Here is a 22,068-nt window from a genome sequence, read left to right as displayed (position 1 = left end):
GTCATCTGCAAATAGTGATAATTTAAGTTCTTCTTTTCCTATTTTTATGCCTTTAATTTCTTTTGTCTGTCTAATTGCTCTGGCCAGTGTTTCGAGAACTATATTGAATAGAAGTGGTGATAGAGGGCATCCCTGTCTTGTTCCAGATTTTAGAGGGAATGCCTTTAACTTTTGTCCATTCAGAATGATGCTAGCCTGAGGCTTAGCATAGATAGCTTTTACAATGTCAAGGTAAGTTCCTGTTATCCCTAGTTTTTCTTTTTTTTTTTTTTTTTTTTTAGAGAAGAGAATTTTATTTTTTAGTTCTTGGCGGACACAACATCTTTGTTGGTATGTGGTGCTGAGGATCGAACCCGGGCCGCACGCACTCCAGGCAAGCGCGCTACCAGTTGAGCCACTCCCCCAGCCCCATCCCTAGTTTTTCTAATGTTTTGAACATAAAGGGATGCTGTACTTTGTCGAATGCTTTCTCTGCGTCTATCGAGATGATCATATGGTTCTTATCTTTAAGTCTATTGATGTGGTGAATAACATTTATTGATTTCCGTATATTGAACCACCCTTGCATCCCAGGGATGAATCCTACTTGATCATGGTGCACAATTTTTTTGATGTGTTTTTGTATTTGATTCGCCAGAATTTTATTGAGGATTTTTGCATCTAGGTTCATTAGAGATATTGGTCTGTAGTTTTCTTTCTTTGAGGTGTCTTTGTCTGGTTTCGGAATCAGGGTGATGTTGGCCTCATAGAATGAATTTGGAAGAGCTCCCTCTTTTTCTATTTCCTGAAATAACTTGAAAAGTATTGGTATTAATTCTTCTTTAAAGGTTTTGTAAAACTCCGCTGTATACCCATCCGGTCCTGGGCTTTTCTTGGTTGGTAGTCTTTTGATGGCTTCTTCAATTTCATCCATTGATATTGGTCTGTTCAAATTGTGTGTATCCTCCTGACTCAGTCTGGGCAAATCATATGACTTAAGAAATTTATCGATGTCTTCACTACCTTCTATTTTATTGGAATATAGGTTTTCAAAATAATTTCTAATTGTCTTATGTATTTCTGTAGCATCTGTTGTGATATTGCCTTTTTCATCCCGTATGTTAATAATTTGAGTTCTCTCTCTTCTCTTCGTTAGCATGGCTAAAGGTCTGTCGATCTTATTTATTTTTTCGAAGAACCAACTTTTAGTTTTGTTAATTTTTTCAATAGTTTCTTTTGTTTCAATTTCATTGATTTCCGCTCTGATTTTAATTATTTCTTGCCTTCTGCTACATTTGCTGTTGTTTTGCTCTTCCTTTTCTAGGGCTTTGAGATGAAGGGAAAACATATTCTTAATCTCATAGTATGTTTTTGTTGGTCATTCAGAGTTTAAAATGGTGATTTTTAAAATTATTATTTCTTTGTATTAGGTTCAAAGATTAGCTGACTGATTCACTTTATATCCTGGTGTTTGTATAAATACCCATGAAAATGTCTTACTAAATTACATTGGGACCATAGTTGAATTTATCAACTAAAACAATAATATGGGGTAATTTTTTAGATACCTAGAAAAGCCATAATTTAACCTCTTCTGCAGCATGAGAAGCTCCTAAGGTCTAGGGAGGTTAGGCATGGTAAACATTTTTGAGGAACTGCTGTTATATGTTGTACACCTGCATTGTTTATTTGCTGTTATATGTTGTACACTGCGTTGTTTTTTTCACACAGATCTTGCTGTGTTGGCCAGGCAGGTCTCAAATTCATGAACTCCAGTGATTCACCTGCCTCAGCTTCTGGAGTAGCCAGTAATACAGCACTGGGCTCCTTGTATTGTTTTTGTCAGATTTTGTTTAAATATTTCTAACTGTAAAAATTGGCTGGATTAAAATTTGTTAGATTAATATAGGTTTTTAAAAGTCTTATTCATTTCTCTAAGGGTTTTTAAAGACCAACATTAGAATCAGTTGAGAGTGCTGATTTAAAAAAAATCAGCTGATTATTATTAATATTATTTATAATACTGATTGCTGGCAGCTTGAATTAGAATCCTAGAGATAATAGTGACTCAAAAGTCTTTCTGTGTGTGTGTGTGTGTGTGTGTGTGTGTGCGCGCGTGCTGGAACCCAGGGTTCACATATGCTAGGCAAGTACTTTGCCACTGAACTGCATTTCTAGCCTTAAATTTTTTTGTTTGTTTGTTTTTAGATTTTGAGACAGGGTCTTGCTAAATTGTCCTATTTGGCATCAAATTTGTGTTCCTCCTGCCTCAGCCTACTGTGGTAGCTGGGTTGTCTGTCCTCTTGCCAGCTAAAAATCTTAATTCTTATTAAGTGTCTCCATTCTTATTAAAGTTTGGAAATCACTGTTAAAAGTTAACTAACCTTTTAGGGTGTGGTGACACATTCCTGTAATCCCAGCAGTTTGAGAGGCTGAGGCAGAGGATTGGGAATTCAGACAGCCTCAGCAATTTAGTGAGGCCCTAAGCAACTCAGTGAGACCCTGTCTCCAAATAAAATATAAAAAAAAGAACTGGGGATGTAGTTCAATGGTTAAGTACTCCTGGATTCAATACCTGGTACAAAAAAATAAAAAAAAAAGTTAACTAACATTGCTGGGCATAGTGTCACATGCTGTAATCCCTGCAGCTCAGGAGGCTGAGGCACGAGGATTCTAAGTTCAAAGCTAGCCTCAGCAACTCAGCAAAACCCTATTTAAAAAAAAAAAAAAAGCTGGGCATGCTGCTCAGTGGTTAAGTGCACCTGGGTTCAATCCTGGTGCCAGGAAAAGAAAAGTTAACTAACCATACCTAGCTGAATGAAAACATAAATTTTTTAGCAAAGCTATCAGTCTTAAGTGGCAATAAAAGTAATTTCTCATAGCAACAGATAATGGTGTTATAATGTTAGAAAGAAAAGTGAAATTTTGAGAAACAGCTGATGAACAATTCAGTTTCAACAAACATTTATTAGAGCCTTCTGTAGTCACTGTGGTGTTACAGAAGGATATCTGACCACTTATCTTGGCACTTAATGGACCTTGTTGTCATTGTCTGTAAAATGCAGATAGTTATTATACTTTACCTTGTAAAACTTTTAGGATAAATGCATTTGAATATGTATTGAAGTAAAATAAAACATTTATAAAATTGTAGCATTAATCTGAAGTGTCAGATTCTGTCTAAGTGTTCCAAGAAGCACAAAAAACGACCAAGGTTTCTACTAGTGTTTAGCTAATTCTGGAAGCAGGACAAGTTTAATTAACTGTTACAAGGCAGGGTCAGAAAAATGTTGTAATTGAGTGGAATGAGCTAGAATGAGCTAGATCTTTGCTTAGGGCTTCTGTGTCTCATCCAGTGCCATGCCTTTTAAGAACATTGGTAAAGGATGGGGATGTGGCTAACATGAGAGAGGCCCTGTGTTCAAACCCTAGCACCACTAAAAAATAAAAATTAAAAAAATTGATGCATTTATTCCAATTCCTGATTCAGTGTTTTCTTCTTCTTTTTTTACTTTTTAAAATTTATTTTTATTGATGCATTATAATTATGCATAATAGTGGGATTCACTATGCCATATTGGTACCTGCACATAATTTGATAAATCTCATTCCCTTTCCTTCCCATGATTCAGTGTCTTCTTTAAGGAAATAATTGTATATGTTGCCTTATAAGTGCTAGTTTTATATTGACTTCTTAAGAAAGGCAGAACGAATGGAGATGATTCCTTTGTTGCTAAGCTACCACTGTTGATTGCACTCACTAAAACTTTCATTTGACACGTGTTGTGTGCTGGCCACAGACTGGCTGATAGCAAGGCACAAAGCTTCATTAAAAGATAATTGCCTGGATTTTAGCTAAAGTTCTTTTGTTGCTAAAGGGTGGTGTGTGTGTTTTATGATTATTAATTGCATGATATGGTGCAGTTTGTGGAGTCAGATGTGACAGGAATCCTTATATAACTCTTAGAGCAATGTGACATTTGGATTTTGAGTTTATTCTTCTGTGTTATTGTAGTAAAAACTCTTCCCCTCCCAGGGAAATAGAACAGGTTCTATGAGTAAAAATTATCAAAAGCAATTAGCTCAGTGTCTGTCACATAGAAGGTAATCAGTAATTATACATTTCCATTTGTCCTTTTGAGGAAAATAAAAACAAAAACCAGGCCTTAGAATTTCTGTGTGACTTAAAATTTGTGAGCTTTAATTGTTTTAGAGAATGAATCTGTTTTGGAATTCTTTGAAATTTTCGATAGAAATAATTTTGGTTCTAATTTAGTACACTTTTTTCCATTTCATTTTTTATTGCACATTATTCATATCCACAATTTTACATTGATTTTTAATAGTACTTATGTGTATTTGACTGCATTTTATAGAGCAACATTCTTTATATATAATGATCATTGGAAAATACATAGTTGCCAATATTGAATAGAAATAGTATACATACTTAATTTTCAAAAATAATATCAATTTATTAAACATTTAAGAACTGAAGAGTTTTTGAAACATAGTCTTTTCCTTTTGATCTATAGTAAATTAGAACTAGATTTTATAATCTGTCACACATAGGTTCCAGTCTTATAACTTATTTAACCTTGAACAAGTTTCTTACTTTCTTTAAGCCTTAATTTATTCTTCTATAGAATAAGGCTGACAAGTACCCTCTTTATAGGATTACTGTGAGGATTAAGTGATATGTGTGACAGAGAGCTATAGTTCAGTCCCATGGGTCCTGGTAAGTAAGTGTAACTTGAGAAGTGGAAAATATATTTCTGTGTGAATTTTGAAAGAGCTTAAAAGATCATTAATTATTTATGTAGTTTACTACTAAGAAATAAAATCAACATGATAAAAAAAATTTGGGAGGGTATTGGAGATTGGACCTAGGGCTGCTTTACCTCTAAGCTACATCCCCAGCCCTCTTTATTTTTTATTTTGAGACAGGTTTTGCTAAGTTGGTGAGGCTGACCTCAAAATTGTGATCCTCCTGCCTGAGCCTTCCAAGTTGCTGAGATTACAGGCATGTACCATGACCCCTGGCAACATCATCAGATTTCAAAGTGATAGAGATTACTTAATTAAGGATGAATCAAGGTGTCAGTAGAATCAATATTTTAATTGTATAATTAGTACAATGCTTTATATTTTATCATAGTGGATTTTATTTAAAAATTAATTTTCAAATACTGTGCATAAAATACACAATAAAAAATTTAAAGTTTAAATAGGACTTTAAATTTTTTTCTTTTTAATTTTTTTTATTTTTTATTGATGCATTATAGTTGTACATAATGGGTGGGATTTTGTTGTTATATAGTCATCTTTTAAATTATTTTAAATAGCCCACTTATAGAATCAAATTATTGGGAAAATTAGAACAGTACGTAATATTTTATACTTATACCCTTTGAAAGTCTTTAGTAAAATAAGATAAAGATGAGAAGATCAGGGGCTGGGGATGTGGCTCAAGCGGTAGCGCGCTCGCCTGGCATGCGTGCGGCCCGGGTTTGATCCTCAGCACCACATACAAACAAAGATGTTGTGTCCGCCGATAACTAAAAAATAAATAAAATTAAAAAAAAAAAAAAAGATGAGAAGATCTCTGTGGACACACATTAAAATCAAGAAAAAGTGGGCTGGGGCTGTAGCTCAGTGGTAGAGTGCCTGCTTCACTCGTGTGAAGCACTAGGTTCGATTCTAAGCACCACATATAAATAAATAAGTGTCCATTAACAACTAACAAAATATTAAAAATTCCCATCAATGTGCCTTAAGTTCTACTTTTCCCTTGACTAATATAAATCCAATGACTTTTTGATTTTTAAAAAAATATTTTTATGTGGTGTTGAGGATCAAATTCAGTGCTTCACACATGCGAGGCGCTCAGGTGCTCTACCACTGAGCTACAAACCCAGCCCTCATTGGTGGGAATTTTGAAGTATTTGGGACTTTATATTATAGAACTGTTTGCAAAAGTCTCATTTTTTTTCTGCAAATTGTTTCTTTGTTTTAAATTCTTGCATTTACTTATTTAAATTTAATGCTTTTGCTGCCTTGGGCCTTTACCTATAATAAACTTGCTTGCTTGCTTCCTTCCTTCCTTTCTCTGGGGATTGAACTCCAGGGGCATTCAACCACTGAGCCATATCCCCAGCCCAGTTTCGTATTTTACTTAGAGACAGGGTCTCACTGAGTTGCTTAGTACCTCTCTTTTGCTGAGGCTGGCTTTGAACTCTCAGTCCTCCTCCCTCAGCCTCCTGAGCTGCTGGGAGTATAGCCCTGTGCCACTGAGCCCGGTCAAAGTATTTTTTTGTGTGGGTGGGTACTGAGGATTGAACTCAGGGTATTCGACCACTCAGCTACATCCCCAGCCCTGTTTCTTATTTTATTTAGAGACAGGGTCTCACTGAGTTGCTTAGTGCTTCCCTATTGCTAAGGCTGGCTTTGAATTTGCAATCCTCCTGCCTCAGCTTCCCCAGACACCATCCCTAGCAAAAGTTTATTTTTTATAATAGCTTTATTGAGATATAATTCAAATACCATATACTTGACCCATTTAAAGTGTAAAATTCAGTGACTTTCAGTATATTCACAGAGTTATGCAAACATCACTACTATCTAATTTTAGAACATTTTCATCATTCCCAACCAGTACCCATTAGCCTCATCTCATATCCTCCCAATTCCCTCAGCTCAAGGCAACCACTAATATACTTTCTACTTCTGTGGATTCAGACAATTAATATAAATGGAATCATATAATATATAACTGGTTTCTATCAATTAGCATTTTCCAGGGTTCAACAACATGCATTAATAGTTAATTTTTTTATCGACAAATAATGTTCTTTTGTATGAATATATCACTTTTATTCATTTTTAAGTTTGGGTTATTTCCACTTTTTAGCTGTTATGAATAATATTGTTAGGAATGTTAGGATACTCATTTCTGTATAGATTATTGTGTGAACATATATTTTTGGGGGATAGACAGGAGTGGAATTGCTGGTCATATGATAACTGTTTCACCTGTTGAGGAAATGCCACATACTGTTTTACAAAGTGGCTGTACCTTTTTAAAATTCCCAACAATGAGGGTTCCAGTTTCTTCACATCCTTACCAACACTTGATATCTGTCTCTTTGATTATAATCATCTTAGTGTGAAGTGGTAAGGTAAGGTTCTATTTGAGGTTTATAATTTTTGCATATAATCATTGTTGAAGTTTTTACTGGCAGATAAATTGACAGATTGTTTGATGATAAGGAATGGTTTTGGCATGAGGACAAAAGCTATGAACTTTCTAGTTTTCTGTTTAGTAAGCAGTGAATTCAGTTATTAGAACTGGTTAATCACATTGGGTAAGTGATGGGAATGGTAGTGTGTGGACGTGTGCTATTTAAAAGGCTGTCTTTAAGAATATTTCTTAACAAAAGGCAGTTGTACATTGATCATATCCACCTTCCCTTTACCCCCTTTCATCCTCCCTTCTTTCCACCAATAAATGCATATATGAAAATGTCACAGAGAAACCTGTTAATGTGTATCAGTAATATTTGTTGTTAATAATAATAAAAAAGGCAATTGTAAGCCCTAGGTTTAGTTTTCCTTTAACTCTGAAACATTTTTAAAAATTTAAAGTCCAGTTGAATATAAACATTCCAAAGGACTCATGTTTAACAGATTTTAAAGATTGTCATTACTTATCAATGATATATACTTTTATATAAATATAAATTAGTCATTTTTTTTTATTCGTATGTGTAGTATATTAACCTCTTTTTTGTTCTCCATTCAAGGTTGTAAAAAACTTTTCTATGAGGTTTTGTAGGACATAGTTCAAATACAGCAATAGTGACTTGCTAAAGTTTCTAAAAATTTTTTTCAGACCAGTTAGAAAATACTGCAGGGAACCATTATTTTATAAACAAAATACAAGTTTTGGTCCTTAATTTCTATATACAATGGAATATCCACAATGTTTTCCCACTGAAAATCACTTTGGAAACCTGTAGTGCTGACTTTGAACTGAGGTGAAAGGTTTCCACTGGTTTGTTACACAATTTTTCAGTTACTTTGCACACCATTATTTCCATATTAAGTTATAAAAACAGTAGTTTTGGAGCCTTTTTGGTAGAATTCATGAAAAGGCAAGCATTTTATTTGTAATTTGATTTAATTCTTTGCTAATCTTCCTGGTTAAGGCTTGGTATTTTATCTGCCAGAATTTGTTTTATTAAAATAAAGAGTAAATGATGCATGTTTTTATTACTGTTTCATAACACAACAAAATATTTCAAAATTCTCTTAATTAAAATAAATAAAGCAAGCAATTTCAAAATTTTGTGAAATTTTCTGTTTGGATTTATGTAATTTGTACTGTCCATTTTTCACTTTCAATTGAACAAGAGAAACTCTAAAAAGTAATGGAAATAAAACACTTGCCAGTTTGTGAAAAGCCTCAGTTTCAAAATACATCATGTAGACCTTGGTTTGATTCTAGTGATGTAATAATCACCCATAGTTTCTGTTTGTTTTAAAATTAGTAGCTGAGGTAAATTATTTTTGAGGTTACTGTGAAGTCACTCTTGGAAATTCCTGCTCAGTGTTTAAGAAATGAGGTTGAAATTCTTGAACCTGTCAGACAGCCCTTCAGGATTTGGTTCCAATCTGATCATTTCTCATTCCTTTTTTTCTGTATCCAATTCTTCCAAGATTTCAAGTTCATGAAGTTTTCCTTGTTTTCTTTTACATTTTATTACTTGTGTAATACAAAAGCTTTAACTACAGCATGCCATCTTTCTGTAAGGTGTTTCATGTATGTTATTTTCAACCATTAAAATAACCTTATAATATCCATAGTATTATGCATATTTACAGTTGAGGGAACTGAGGCTTGGAGAGTTTTATTGATTTTCCACATCCATGATTTCAAATCCATGTATAACATTTGAATGTATACAGTCTACATTTTTTCCTCTTGTGAATCTTCCCATGTGTCTGTGTTTGTTTCATCTACTGGTTTTCCGTGGTGCTTCAGGAAGTATTCATATTGGGAGAGTACAAATTAGTTGATCGACTTTGGTGGATATTTGCCTTGGAAGTATGCTATCGGCATAGCATTTTGTATAAGAAAAAAGTTGGGTATGTATGTATTGTATATATTTTGGGTCTTTCTGCTTTCATATACTGGTATTTTTGAAGTTGATAAATGTTTCATTTGCTATTACTACATAAATATAAAAATTGATCTGAATCTCAGTTTTGTGATCTGAAAATTAGTGGTAGATCAGATAGCAAGGCCCTTATGCATTTAATATTATATTTCATATTCTAAAGGAGAACCAGGTGAAAAGATAGATGGCATGTAGGTGACTCCAGTCACTGGTGATGAACTATCATAGATGAAATGAGGAACTGTGGACAGTGGTGGCTGAGGAAGGTAGGAAATCCAAGACCAAGAGATTATAATTTACGTAAAAGTTTTCCTTGTAATCAATAAAGATAATATATTTCTGAATAAAACCCCTGAAACTCTGAAATTAGTTTGTGATTGGGGGCCCCTTCTTTCTGTAGCTAATGCTTCAGGAGCCTGAGGCAGGAGGATCACAAGATCAAAGCCACCCTCAGCAAGTTGGTGAGATACTGTCTCAAAATAAAAAATATAAAAGGTCTGGGGATGTTGCTCAGTGGTTAAGGCCCCCTGGTACCAAATATCAATACATACATACATACATACATACATATATACATACATAAATAAAGAGTGGGCTTCTTCAGATTCTAAAGGCAGCACATACACAGGATGCTACTGTGGCCCATATATGAGGTGACACATAAGGCTACACAAAAGATGCAACCCTTTCTTCTGTCTTTTCTTGTGATAGTGTACATATGTTTGAGAAAAAATATATCTGGAGCTGTGTTACATGAAAATAACAAGGTCATAAATAGCACACTTGAAATAATTAAAGCTCTCCTGCTGGTCACAACATGAACATTTAGTAATTAAAATGTGGCCCTATCACTTGTAGATCTTCAGAGTTTATTTATAAAACAAAGGAAGGAACATTTTGCATTCAGAAAGGATAAAGTGAGTTTTGATGACAAAACTTTTATATAGCTTTTCCACTCTCAAGGTATTAGAGATACTAATAGTATTAGAGATGGGTAATGTTTAGACTTTCTAGAAAGTTAGAAAATTTTTATCCTTTTCTTTATTAGTTTCTTCTGGAATCCTTGGATTACTGAATCTTGACTTTGGAAAGATATTGTCCTAGGCCAGGATTTCTAGTGTATTCCCTAGGTGCAAAGAAATGTTCTTTAGTCACATAAGTTTGGGCTTTCAGCATTCTATATAGATCAAGTACAGATTTGTATATACACATTAATATTTTAAAGACAGAGTAAAAATTAAGAGAGTTGTTTAACTTTGTTCAGCTATATATTAACCCAAACTTATTTGGCCCTGGCATTCTTTTTCCCCCAACATGGTACTTAGTAATTTGCCTTTTACTGATGTAGGTCAACTTTTATCTGCTTCATTCTCACAATTTTAATGAACATTTGACTCTTGGTTGATAGGCCCTGATTATTTCCTGAAGATATCATTTTGTTGTTGTTTACTGTCGTTAGAAAGTTTTCTTTTATGTTTGGCAAAAATTTTGCTTTCCTCTAGTATCTGTCATTTTGTTGTTTTGCATTCTGAAACTATATAGAATAAATAATTGTCTCATCCTAATGTTTAAAGTTGACAAGTTAATACTCCCCCTAGCATATTGATTAAAAGTACATGTAGTGGAGCAGGCTGCTTGGTTTCAAATTTTAGTTAAACTACCTTTAGCTCAGTGTTATGGCACATGCCTGTAATCCCAGCAATTTGAGAGGTTGAGGCAGGAGGAAAGTTCAAAGCCAACCTCAGCAACTTAGCAAGGCCCTGTCTCAAAAAAATAAAAAGGGCTGGGGATGTGGCTCGTTGGTAAGCACCCCTTGATGAATTAAATTTGCTTTCTCTTAACACCTCACAGTGGAGATTAAATTTCAACCCATGAAACTTTGGGAACCACAATCAGACCATATCCAAACCAGAGTAAGTACTATGAAAGCCCTCATGTACATGGTGATAGTTAGGACTGTATTGACAGGAAAGGCAAATCTATATCTATTATAAGTGACCTGTACTAGTGAGAATCATTTGCTGGCCCTTCTGAGATAGAAGGGGCACAGTGTAGTCAACTTGCCTGATTTAGGGTTTTTGTCTTGTGGGCCTTGATGTTGGTCTCTGTTGCTCATAGGTTGGACATTCAGAATTAGGATTGGGAGATGGAAGTCTACCCTTTATTCTCTGTCCTTATCTCTATTTCTGCCAGAGTGACCTCTGTTCATTTCCTCGTCATGCCAGTTCTGGGATGGCATATGTCAGCAGAATCATTTTGTCTGTTTGTTCAGTGTCTTTTCTGCATCAGATGCTTTCTGGTGGGCATAATACATAAAACAGATTTTTATACTTTGTTACTCCCATATTCAATTGACTGTGTATTGGAAATATTTGGAAAAAAGTGCATCTGTACTGAACATTTACGGGCTTTTTTTGTTGTACTTTTCCCCTAAGCAATATAGAATAACAACAATTTACATAACATTTCCATAGCCCTAGGTATTTATTTGCCTCTACCCATACCTGTTGCACTTTTTTTTTTTTTTTTTTTGGTGGGGATTACGGAGATTGGACCCAGGGGTACTTTATACTGAGCTACATCCCCAGTTTTTCAAATTTTTATTTTGAGATAGGATCTCATTAAGTAGCTGAGGATCTTGCAAAATTGCTGAGGCTGGCCTCTCACTTGAGATCCTCCACTGGGATTATAGGTGTGCACCACTGTTCCTGGTCCCTCTTATCACATTATTTTTCCTTAAAGGCTTCTGACCAGTTGGCAAGTTCATTTGGCATTGTCCATGAGTCTGTATATATTCTTACCCTAGGATACTTTTCTTTCTTTCTCTTTTTTTTCTTTTTTTATGAAGTTGAATATTTTGTTATTTTGCTGCAAGCTGTTGTTTCAATGTATTAAAAATAACACCAGTAAATACAGAACATTATAAAATTAAGACAGTAGTGTTGTTCTGACACTGTACAACATACATTTTCCTCCATGCCCAGTTTTTCCAATGGAAAATCATTAAGTATATTGATCCAAATCCAGGGATGGATGTAAGCAAGTTACAATTTTTTGTTAGGCTTATAACAAGATTATCCTTGAATTATATACTTTTTATAAGTAGTTTTTAACCACAGGTAATTTTATGAATTCTGATATTAACCTAACGCCTACTCTAAAAATCATAAGGAATTGTAAAACAGATGCATATTGTGTTTATCTGCAGTCATTGGGAAGTTAAGGGGTATCTTCTTCCAGTAGCAGTGTTGAGAGTAGTTTTTAAGTCTTCTGTTCACCACTAACTTAAGACAACTGCCGAAGTTATTTTACACTAGTTTATTTAGGGTGCCATTTTCACTCCTCAATAGATTTTTACATATTTCTCATATGCTTCTTCATTCACTAGGTCATCTGGTTCTGAAGGGTCACTCACTGACATCTTTATCAGCCAACCATCTTCACAACAAGATTTGTTCACAAGCCCTGGGTTTTCTGCAAGTGCCTTATTAATTTCAGTTACTTCTGGTAGAGGAGAATAGAGCTCACTGGCAGCTTTCACGCTTTCCAAAGCACCAAACTCATCTTGTTTTTTCAATTTTGTCCCAACTTCACGCAGACTACAGAGCTTCCTGTGCAAAACTGCTGATTCCCACTGTTCCGATACTATTTTCTGTAGTTATCCATTCATGTTTCTCTGTGAATTTACACACACAGAGCAGAGCAGGCCAGTGAGCAGCGTCCAAATGGCGTCTGCCCTCACCCACCAGGGCTGTGGCGGGCAGAGAGCTGCGGGCACAGGGACTGTGTAAGCTGCAGGCGAAGCTAGTGCCCTCTGCACCACTTGAAGCACCATGTTCGCAGGGGTACGGAGTGTCGCCTGCTGTGTCTCTGCCACCCTGCGACCCCAGTGGGAGTGGCCAGGATACTTTTCTTTCTACACAAATCATAACCAGGTGCACCACTTAAAAGTTCTATTAGGAAGGTTTTCTCATTTCACTGTCAAGGTCAACCTTAAGTGTGACTATATTGGAGTTGTTTATTTTCAGCTTGTATTCACATACTGAGCTGATCTGTTTATAAGCCAAGCTTCTGCTTTTTTTTTCCTCCCATTTTAATCCCAAAAGATCCCCTAAACAGCTATGGATGTGAGCTGAGGAAGGGGTGCTGGTAAAACCGTGGTGGGTGTCAGGGAAGTCTTGGCTACCTGTTTATGTAGCTTACTTATGCCTTTGGTTTTGTTTCAGAAAGTTCAATTTTTTCATGCACCATTTGCATTTTATAATGAGTTACTGCTGAGCTCATCTGGCTTTGTGACTGGGAGAATCATAGTTAGCTTATTATCAAAAAGTTCTGGACACATGGTACCCATGATCAAGCATGGCTTTTCTGTAGAATTCTAGAGTCCTGCATTTTAATTCTTCTACTGGGGCTTGCTATCAGCCCTATACCACATCTTTTCCCACAATTAAGTGTTGTAATATAGTCTGGAGGTGCTGCACAGTTGTTTCCCCTACTTAAAGCTGGTAGCCTTTTGTGTCACCTCATATATAGGTCATAGTAGCATCCTGTGTATAGAATGTGCTGCCTTTAGAATCTGAAGAAGCACACTCTCCTGGGGTTGGTGAAGGATCCCAAGATGGCTGGGCACAAACTTGCTCTAAAAACCATTGACTGGGTAGCTTTTGGGGAGATCATTCCCCAAAACCAAAAGACTATTGCTAATTCCCTGAAGTCCTGGAATGAGACCCTCACCTCCAGGTTGGCTACTCTGCCTGAGAAACCACCAGCTGTTGACTGGGCTTACTACAAGGCAATGTTGCCAAGGCGGGCTTGGTGGATGACTTTGAAAAGAAGTTTAATGCCCTGAAGATTCCTTTGCTAGAGGATAAATATACTGCACAGGATGCTGAAGAAAAGGAAGATGTAAAAAGTTGTGCTGAGTTTGTGTCTCTCTCAAAGGCCAGGATTAAAGAATATGAGAAACAGCTGGAGAAAATGAAGAACATAATTCCATTTGATCAGATGACCATTAAGGACTTAAATGAAGTCTTCCCAGAAACCAAATTAGACAAGAAGAAATATCCCTATTGGCCTCACCAGCCCATTGAGAATTTGTAAAAAACTTGAATCCAAGAGGAATCTCTGCCCTTGTATTACAAACTCTGCACATTAAAAATATTAATTATAAAAAAAGAATCTGAAGAAGCCACTCTTTTAATTTATGTATTTAAGTTTGGTACCAGGGGGCCTTAACCACTGAGTCACATCCCCAGACCTTTTATATTTTTTATTTTGAGACAGTGTCTCACCAACTTGCTGAGGGTGGCTTTGATCTTGTGATCCTCCTGCCTCAGGCTCCTGAGCTGCTGGGATTACTTACAGGAGTGTACTAGTATGCCCGGTTGTTTATTTATTTATTTTGTTGCCATGCTGGGAATTGAACCCAGGGCCTTGTGCATGCTAGGCAAGTGCTTTATCACTGAGCCATATCTCTAGCCCTTCTACTTATTCTTTTTTTGTTGGGGGCACAAGATTGCTTTGTGCTTTGCAGGTATGCATTGGCATGAACCTGACCACTGGACTCTTAAATGGCTGAGTCCTAATTTATGTGTCCATGGATTCCACATCTACAGATTCAGTTGAGTATGGATTGGAAATATTTGGGAAAAAATGCATTTGTACTGATGCATGTACAGGCTTTTCTCTTGCCATTATTCCCTAAACAATACAGTATAACAAACAACTATTTACATAACATATACATTGCACTATGAATTATAAGTAATCTAGAGATGACTTAAATCAGGAGGATGTGTGTAGTTTATAAGCAAGAACTATGACATTTTATATAAGGAATTTGAGTATCCATAGATTCTGGTGTCCATGGGGGGACAGGATCCTGGAACCAATCCCCTGTCAATACTGATGAATGATTGTAGGGTTCCCCCCACTTGGAGCACATATATCTTACTAGCCCTTCAGCATGTAAGCCACTTCTTGCTCCTCAACAAGATCAACACAATTTCATTGATGTAATAGACAGATAGATATGCTGTTCTGAGTCTCTCTCTCTTCACACTATGTGTTAAGGCAGTGGGTCTGGATCTGACAACTGGCTCAGGTCCAAGAATTGGGTAAGGGCTAGCGGTTTTTTACTGGGACAGTCATTCTTAGTCTTCTGCTTTTTCTTGCCTTGTTTTGATTGTGTATAATAAGCAGAACTGTTGTTGACTGTTTTTCTCCTAATGACAGTATTCCATTAACTATATCTACAGTTCCCTGAGGGTCAAGCCTTGTTGACTGTCTCCCTCCTTGTCAGTCATAATAATAATTGATGCACTTTGTGTACAACCAGAGAAATGAAAAATTGTGGTCTATTTGTGCACTATGAATCAAAATGCATTCTGCTGTCATGTATAACTAATTAGCACAAATAAATAAATTAAAAAAATAACTGATGCACTAATTTTCTGGTGTTTAAATGTTGCCACCTGGCTATTGTTGCTTCAATGCCCACTATTTTTTATTGCTTTCAATAAGCCAAACAAGCTCTGTGACAACTTTTCCTTTAGGGAAGAAACACCACTGGACTTCTTAGCAATGTTGGTGCCTCTCATACCAGTATATTCCTGATGACCTTGGTGAATGGTCTGACCTTACATAATATATCCGTTCTACCATACCCAATTTATTGAGCCTACTAATTCCATCCTCCACTCTCTGCCATGTCAGTTCAGGCATTTCAATCCTATTCAGTGCCATCATTTTTTCTGGGCTTTCAGGAACCATCATAGCAGTGAGTTTATACCACCCCCAGGTCCATGCCACAGTGTTAATTTCCGTTTTCTGAGTACCCCAGCCCCCACTGCCTCAGTAAACTTTATCTTAGTCTAATATTCCTGCCTCCCCTCAAAATCTAGCACCACTGATATTCCTCCAGTCTGCTGGTTTATTCTTATAGTTTCTTTGAGATTTATAGTAACTTTCTCCTATTTCAGGCCCAACATGTCCTTGACAGATTTAGCATTAGCTACTATCATGGCAGCCAGGAGTGGAGATGGAGACAAATCGGGAGTTACCTTATAGCTGAAAGGCCTCTGAATTGTGTTCCTGCATAATGGGGAGTGCTAACTCATTCTTGCAGACTCTTAGGGTTCAAAGGAGTCTGGAGGATGGCAGTCTTTGAGGACAACCATCAGACCCTATCCTATCTATGAGGCTTCTAGATTTTCTAAAGTAAGACCTGATCTTGATATAACATACTTGTCCTGGTGGATACTTGCCCTGGTGTAGTGCTCCATTATCTTTGAAGTAAGGGTCTTTAATCACCTTGAATTTGCTATTCATCTTTTACTGTTCTCCCACTGTAGATGATAAGGATCTCTTTGTGGGCTTCCAAAGAGACCTCTGGCCTTCACATTTAGTTTTCAACTGATTGTTAACTGCCCTCTCTGGGGAGTCAATGCAATCTAACAGCTAGCCAATTCCATTGTTGTTGTTGTATATATTATATATTCCTTATACTTTTCAGACACATGAATCTTTATACTAGTCAGAGTGTTTCTCACTGGGACTGTTCTCCATAAAACTTGTGAAAGCATTAGTTCAAACTTAGGCCACCACCTTGTACCAAGGATTGTCCGTACCTCACATCCCCAACTAGGATGAGATTCTCATTGTCAGTAGGATAGCAAATAACCTAGTTTCTAAGCTCCATCTTACCTCCTGCATTCTTAATCCATTTGTGGTATCAAACATGTCAGTTGGAGTCATTTGGGAAATAGCTTCTAAGAATAATATGTTCTACCACTGAATCACAACCCCAGGCCCTGTATTCAATTTTTAAGATATCCTAATTGCATATGTGACTTTATTTTTATTTATTTATTTATTTTCACTAATTCTTCTTTATTCTCCTTCCTCTATTCAATCAGCTGCTAAATTTGAGTGAATAAATATCTTAGCCATAGAGACATCTACTAAATATTAGAATTCATGTATGTAGTTTATATGACTTTTGCATTATTTTCTTTATGCAATTGCATTGTTAAAATTATTATTTGTTGTCAAATTATGGTTAAATTATTAAATTGTTAAATCATTGTACTGGCTATTTAATTTATTTATTTAATTTTTAAATTTGTTTTAAGTAGTTATGATAGTAGAATGCATTTATCCACTTTGATGTATCATACGTCGATGGGCTATATTTCTCATTTTTCTGAGTATACTTGTAGAATCATATTGGTCATTCAGTCACATGTTTACATACAAAGTAATAATATCCGTTTCATTCCACAATCCTTCCTATCCTCACATCTCCCCTCCCCTCCCTTCACTTCCCTCTACCTTATCTAAGGTAATGCTATTCTTCTCTAGTGCCTCCTGCCTTATTGTGAATTAGTATCTGCATATTAGAGAAAACATTTGGCCTTTGGTTTTTTGGGATTGGCTTATTTTGCTTAGCATGATATTCTCCAATTCCATCCATTTACTTGCAAATGCCATAATTTCTCTCTTCTTTAAAGCTGAGTAGTATTCCATTGAGTGTATATATACCACATTTTCTTTATTCATTCATCTATTGAAGGACACCTAGGTTGGTTCCATAGTTTAGCTATTGTGAATTGAGCTGCTATAAACATTGATGTGGCTGCATTACTGTAGTATGCTGATTGTAAGTCCTTTGGGTATAAACCGCAGAGTGGGATAGCTGGATCAAATGGTGTTCCGTTCCAAGTTTTCTGAGGAATCTCCATACTGCTTTCCAGATTGGTTGCATCAATTTGCAGTCCCACCAGCAATGTATGAGTGTACCTTTTTCCCCACATCCTCACCAATATTTATTGTATTCTTGATGATTGCCATTCTGACAGGAGTCTCAGTATAGTTTTGACTTGCATTTCTCTTAATTGCTAGAGATGTTGAACACTTTTTCATATATTTGTTGGTCGATTGTATTTCTTCTTCTGTGAAGTGTCTGTTCGGTTCCTTAGCCTATTTATTGATTTGGATATTTGTTTTTTGGGGGTTAAGTTTTTTTGAGTTCTTTAATATCCTAGAGATTAATGCTTTATCAGAGGAGCATGTGGTAAAGATTTTCTCCCAGTCTGTAGGCTCTTTTCTCACGTTTATTGATTGTTTCCTTTGCTGAGAAGAAGCTTTTTAATTTGAATCCATCCCATTTACTGATTCTTGATTTTACTTCTTGTGCTTTAGGAGTCTTGTTAAGGAAGTCAGATCCCAGGCCTATTTTCCCTTCCATTAGGCACAGGGTCTCTGTTCTAGTTCCTAAGTCTTTGATCCACTTTGAGTTGATTTTTGTGTAGGGTGAGAGATAGAGGTTTAACTTCATTTTTCTACATATGGATTTCCAGTTTTGCTAGCACCATTTGTTGAATAGGCTATCTTTTCTCCAGTGAATGTTTTTGGTACCTTTGTCTAGTATGACATAACCATATTTACATGGGTTTGTCTCTGTGTCCTCTAGTCTGTACCATTGGTACACAAATCTATTTTGGTGCCAATACCATGCGATTTTTTAAAAAATATTTTTTAGTTGTTGATGGACCTTTATTTTATTTATTTGTATGTGGTGCTGCTGAGAATTGAACCCAGTGCCTCCCGCATGCTAGACAAGTGTGCTACCACTGAGCTCCAGCCCCAGCCCACCATGCTATTTTTGTTACTATAGCTCTGTAGTATAGTTTAAGGTCTGATATTATAATGCTTTCTTCACTTTTCTTGCTAAGGATTGCTTTAGCTATTCTGGGTCTCTTATTTTTCCAAATGAATTTCATAATTGCTTTTTCTGTTTTACATGAAGAAGATCATTGGGATTTTAATAGGAATTGTATTAAATCTATATAACGTTTTTTGGTAAAATGGCTATTTTGACAATATTTTTTTTTAAAGAGAGAGTGAGAGAGAGAGAGAGAGAGAGAGAGAGAGAGAGAGAGAGAGAATTTTTAATATTTATTTTTTAGTTCTCGGCGGACACAACATCTTTGTTTGTATGTGGTGCTGAGGATTGACCCGGGCCGCACGCATGCCAGGCGAGCGCGCTACGGCTTGAGCCACATCCCCAGCCCCTATTTTGACAATATTAATTCTGCCTATCCAGGAGCATGGGTCTTTCCATCTTTTGAGGTTTTCTTCAGTTTTTTTCTTTAGTGTAGTGTTCTGTAGTTTTAATTGTAGAGGTCTTTCACTTCTTTTGTTAGATTGATTCCCAGGTATTTTATTTTTTGAGGCTATTGTGAATGAGGTAGTTTTCCTAATTTCTCTTTCAGTGGATTTTTTGCTGATATATAGGAATGCATTTGATTTATGGGGTTGATTTTATATACTGCTACTTTGCTGAATTCATTTTTTAGTTCTAGAAATTTTCTGGTGGATTTTTTTGGATTTTCTAGATATAGAATCAAGTCATCACCAAATAGTGATAGTTTGAGTTCTTCTTTACCTATTTGTATCCCTTTAATTTCTTTCTTTTGTCTAATTGCTCTGGCTAGAATTTCAAGAATAATGTTGAATAGAAGTGATGAAAGAGGACATCCTGTCTTGTTCCAGTTTTTGATGGGATGCTTTCAACTTTTGTCCATTTAGAATGATGCTGGCCTGGGCTTAGCATGTATAGCTTTTACGATGTTGAGATATGTTTGAGTTTTTCTAGTGTTTTGAACATGAAGAGGTGCTGTATTTTGTCAAATGATTTTTCTGCATCTATTGAGATGATCATATGATTCTTGTTTTTAAGTCTATTAATATGATGAGTCATATTTCTTGATTTCCGTTATGTTGAACTAACCCTGCATCTCTGGGATGAACCCCACTTGATAGTGGTGCACTATTTTTTTAAATATGTTTTTGTATACGATTTGCCAGAATTTTATTGAGAATTTTTGCATCTATGTTCATCAGGGATATTGGTCTGAAGTTTTCTTTCCTTGAGTGTCTTTTTCTGGTTTTGGTATCAGGATGATATTAGCCTCGTAGGATGAGTTTGGAAGAGTTCCCACCTTTTCTATTTCATGGAATACTTTGAGGAGTATGGGTGTTAATTCTTCTTTGAAAGTCTTGTAGAACCTACTGAGAATCCATCTGGTCTGGGGCTTTTCACAAAGAAGGACATTTCATACTTCTTAAGGGAAGTATATATAAGCAGGACATAACAATTATAGATATTTATATCCCAAACAATGGAGCATCTATGTACATCAAACAAACCCTTCTCAATTTCAAGAGTCAAATAGACCACAATACAATAATACTGGGTGACTTTAACACATCTCTCTCACTACTGGACAGAGCTTCCAAACAAAACTAAATAAGGAAACTATAGAACTAAACAATATAATAAAAAACTTAGACTTAACAGACATACATGGAATATTTCATCCATCAACGAGCAAATATACTTTCTTCTCAGCAGCACAAGGCTCCTTCTATAAAATAGATCATGTCCTATGCCACAAAGCAACTCTTAGTAAATACAAAAGAGAGAGAGAGAGAGAGAGAAAGAGAGAGAGAGAGAGAGATAATAACCTGCCTTTTATCAGACCACAATGGAATGAAATTAGAAATCAACGATAAAATTAAAAATACAAGCTACTGTAACAAATGGAGACTAAATAATACACTATTGAGTGATGAATGGATAGTAGAAGAAATCAAGGATGAAATAAAAAAAATTCTTAGAGGTAAACTAGAACACTGATACAACATATAAAAATCTTTGGGACCTTATGAAAACAGTACTGAGAGGAAAGTTTATTGCATTGAGCGCATTCATTGAAAGAATAAAAAGGGGCTGGGGATGTGGCTCAAGCGGTAGCGTGCTCGCCTGGCATGCATGCACCCCAGGTTCGATTCTCAGCACCACGTACAAACAAAGATGCTCTGTCTGCCGATAACTAAAAAAAAAATGAAATATTAAAAACAAGAAAGAATAAAAAGTTAACAAATAAATGACCTAACACTACATCTCAAATCCCTAGAATAAGAAAAACAAAATCAACACCAAAAGAGTAGAAGACAGGAAATAATTAAAATCAGAGCTGAAATCAATGAAATCTAAATAAAAGAAACTATTGAAAAAATTGACAAAACAAAAAGTTGGTTCTTTGCATATGTGACTTTAACAGCAAAAGACCAGTTAAGGCAGGTTAATATGAGATTGTTAAAAATATAATTTATGCAGCAGTCCTTAGATTCTGCATTCATCTCAAATATTTCTTTTGATCTTCCAGCTTTCGCTTAGCTGAATTAAGTGCTGTATATCTGAGTATCCATCATCATGGATTATATTGTATTGTTGGCCTGCCTCTTATTTGGCTGGAAGTTTCTTGTCTTCAGAAACAGCTCTTGAGTGTACATAGTAGATGATCATTAAATAAATGTTTGAGTAGATATATGTTTGGATGAATTAATAGACTGTATAAAAACATAGATTTTTCTTCTGTTCATAATATTTGCCAGTGTCTAAGGAAAGGAAACTTTCTATTCCTATAAAGTATGTAACACTTGTTGTGGATGGAGTTCTGCAAATTGCTTTGAATTATGAACTTTATTTTATTTTTAGTATTTAGGTGTAACTTCCCTGTCCCCACTTTGAAGCATCATAATCATATGCATTTATTGAGTTGTTTTCCCTTAGCCTCCAAATTGATTATACTGGATGATTTTAAAGAGGTAATTGATCCAAACCAGTGTTTTCCTCATCAGTTATGGGTGGTCTTTTTTTTTTAATTTGTTTTTTAGTTGTAGGTGGACACAGTGTCTTTATTTTATTTATTTATATGTGGTGCTGAGGATCAAACCCAGGGCCTCACACACGCTAGGTGAGTGCTCTACTGCTGAGCCCCAGCCCTAGCCCCAGCCCTATGGGTGGTCTTTTATTGTAAAGATTGACCAGAAGATATATTAA

The 22,068-nt window shown here is 35.8% G+C and overlaps 1 protein-coding gene and 1 pseudogene across 3 annotated transcripts in view; both read left to right on the top strand.

Annotated features, from left to right (window-relative positions):
• Positions 1 to 22,068, top strand: part of ZFYVE9 (zinc finger FYVE-type containing 9) — a 208,168-nt gene that overhangs the window by 3,420 nt on the left and 182,680 nt on the right. The gene's annotated exons all lie outside the window — the stretch shown is intronic.
• Positions 13,755 to 14,325, top strand: LOC308657075 (ATP synthase subunit d, mitochondrial-like; annotated as a pseudogene). The gene has a single exon. The product of its transcript is annotated as an ATP synthase subunit d, mitochondrial-like (transcript).

Source organism: Spermophilus citellus (assembly GCF_964194105.1).
Source record: "Spermophilus citellus genome assembly, chromosome: 9".
Taxonomy (NCBI): domain Eukaryota; kingdom Metazoa; phylum Chordata; class Mammalia; order Rodentia; family Sciuridae; genus Spermophilus; species Spermophilus citellus.
This window is presented reverse-complemented; position numbering and strand designations above follow the sequence as displayed.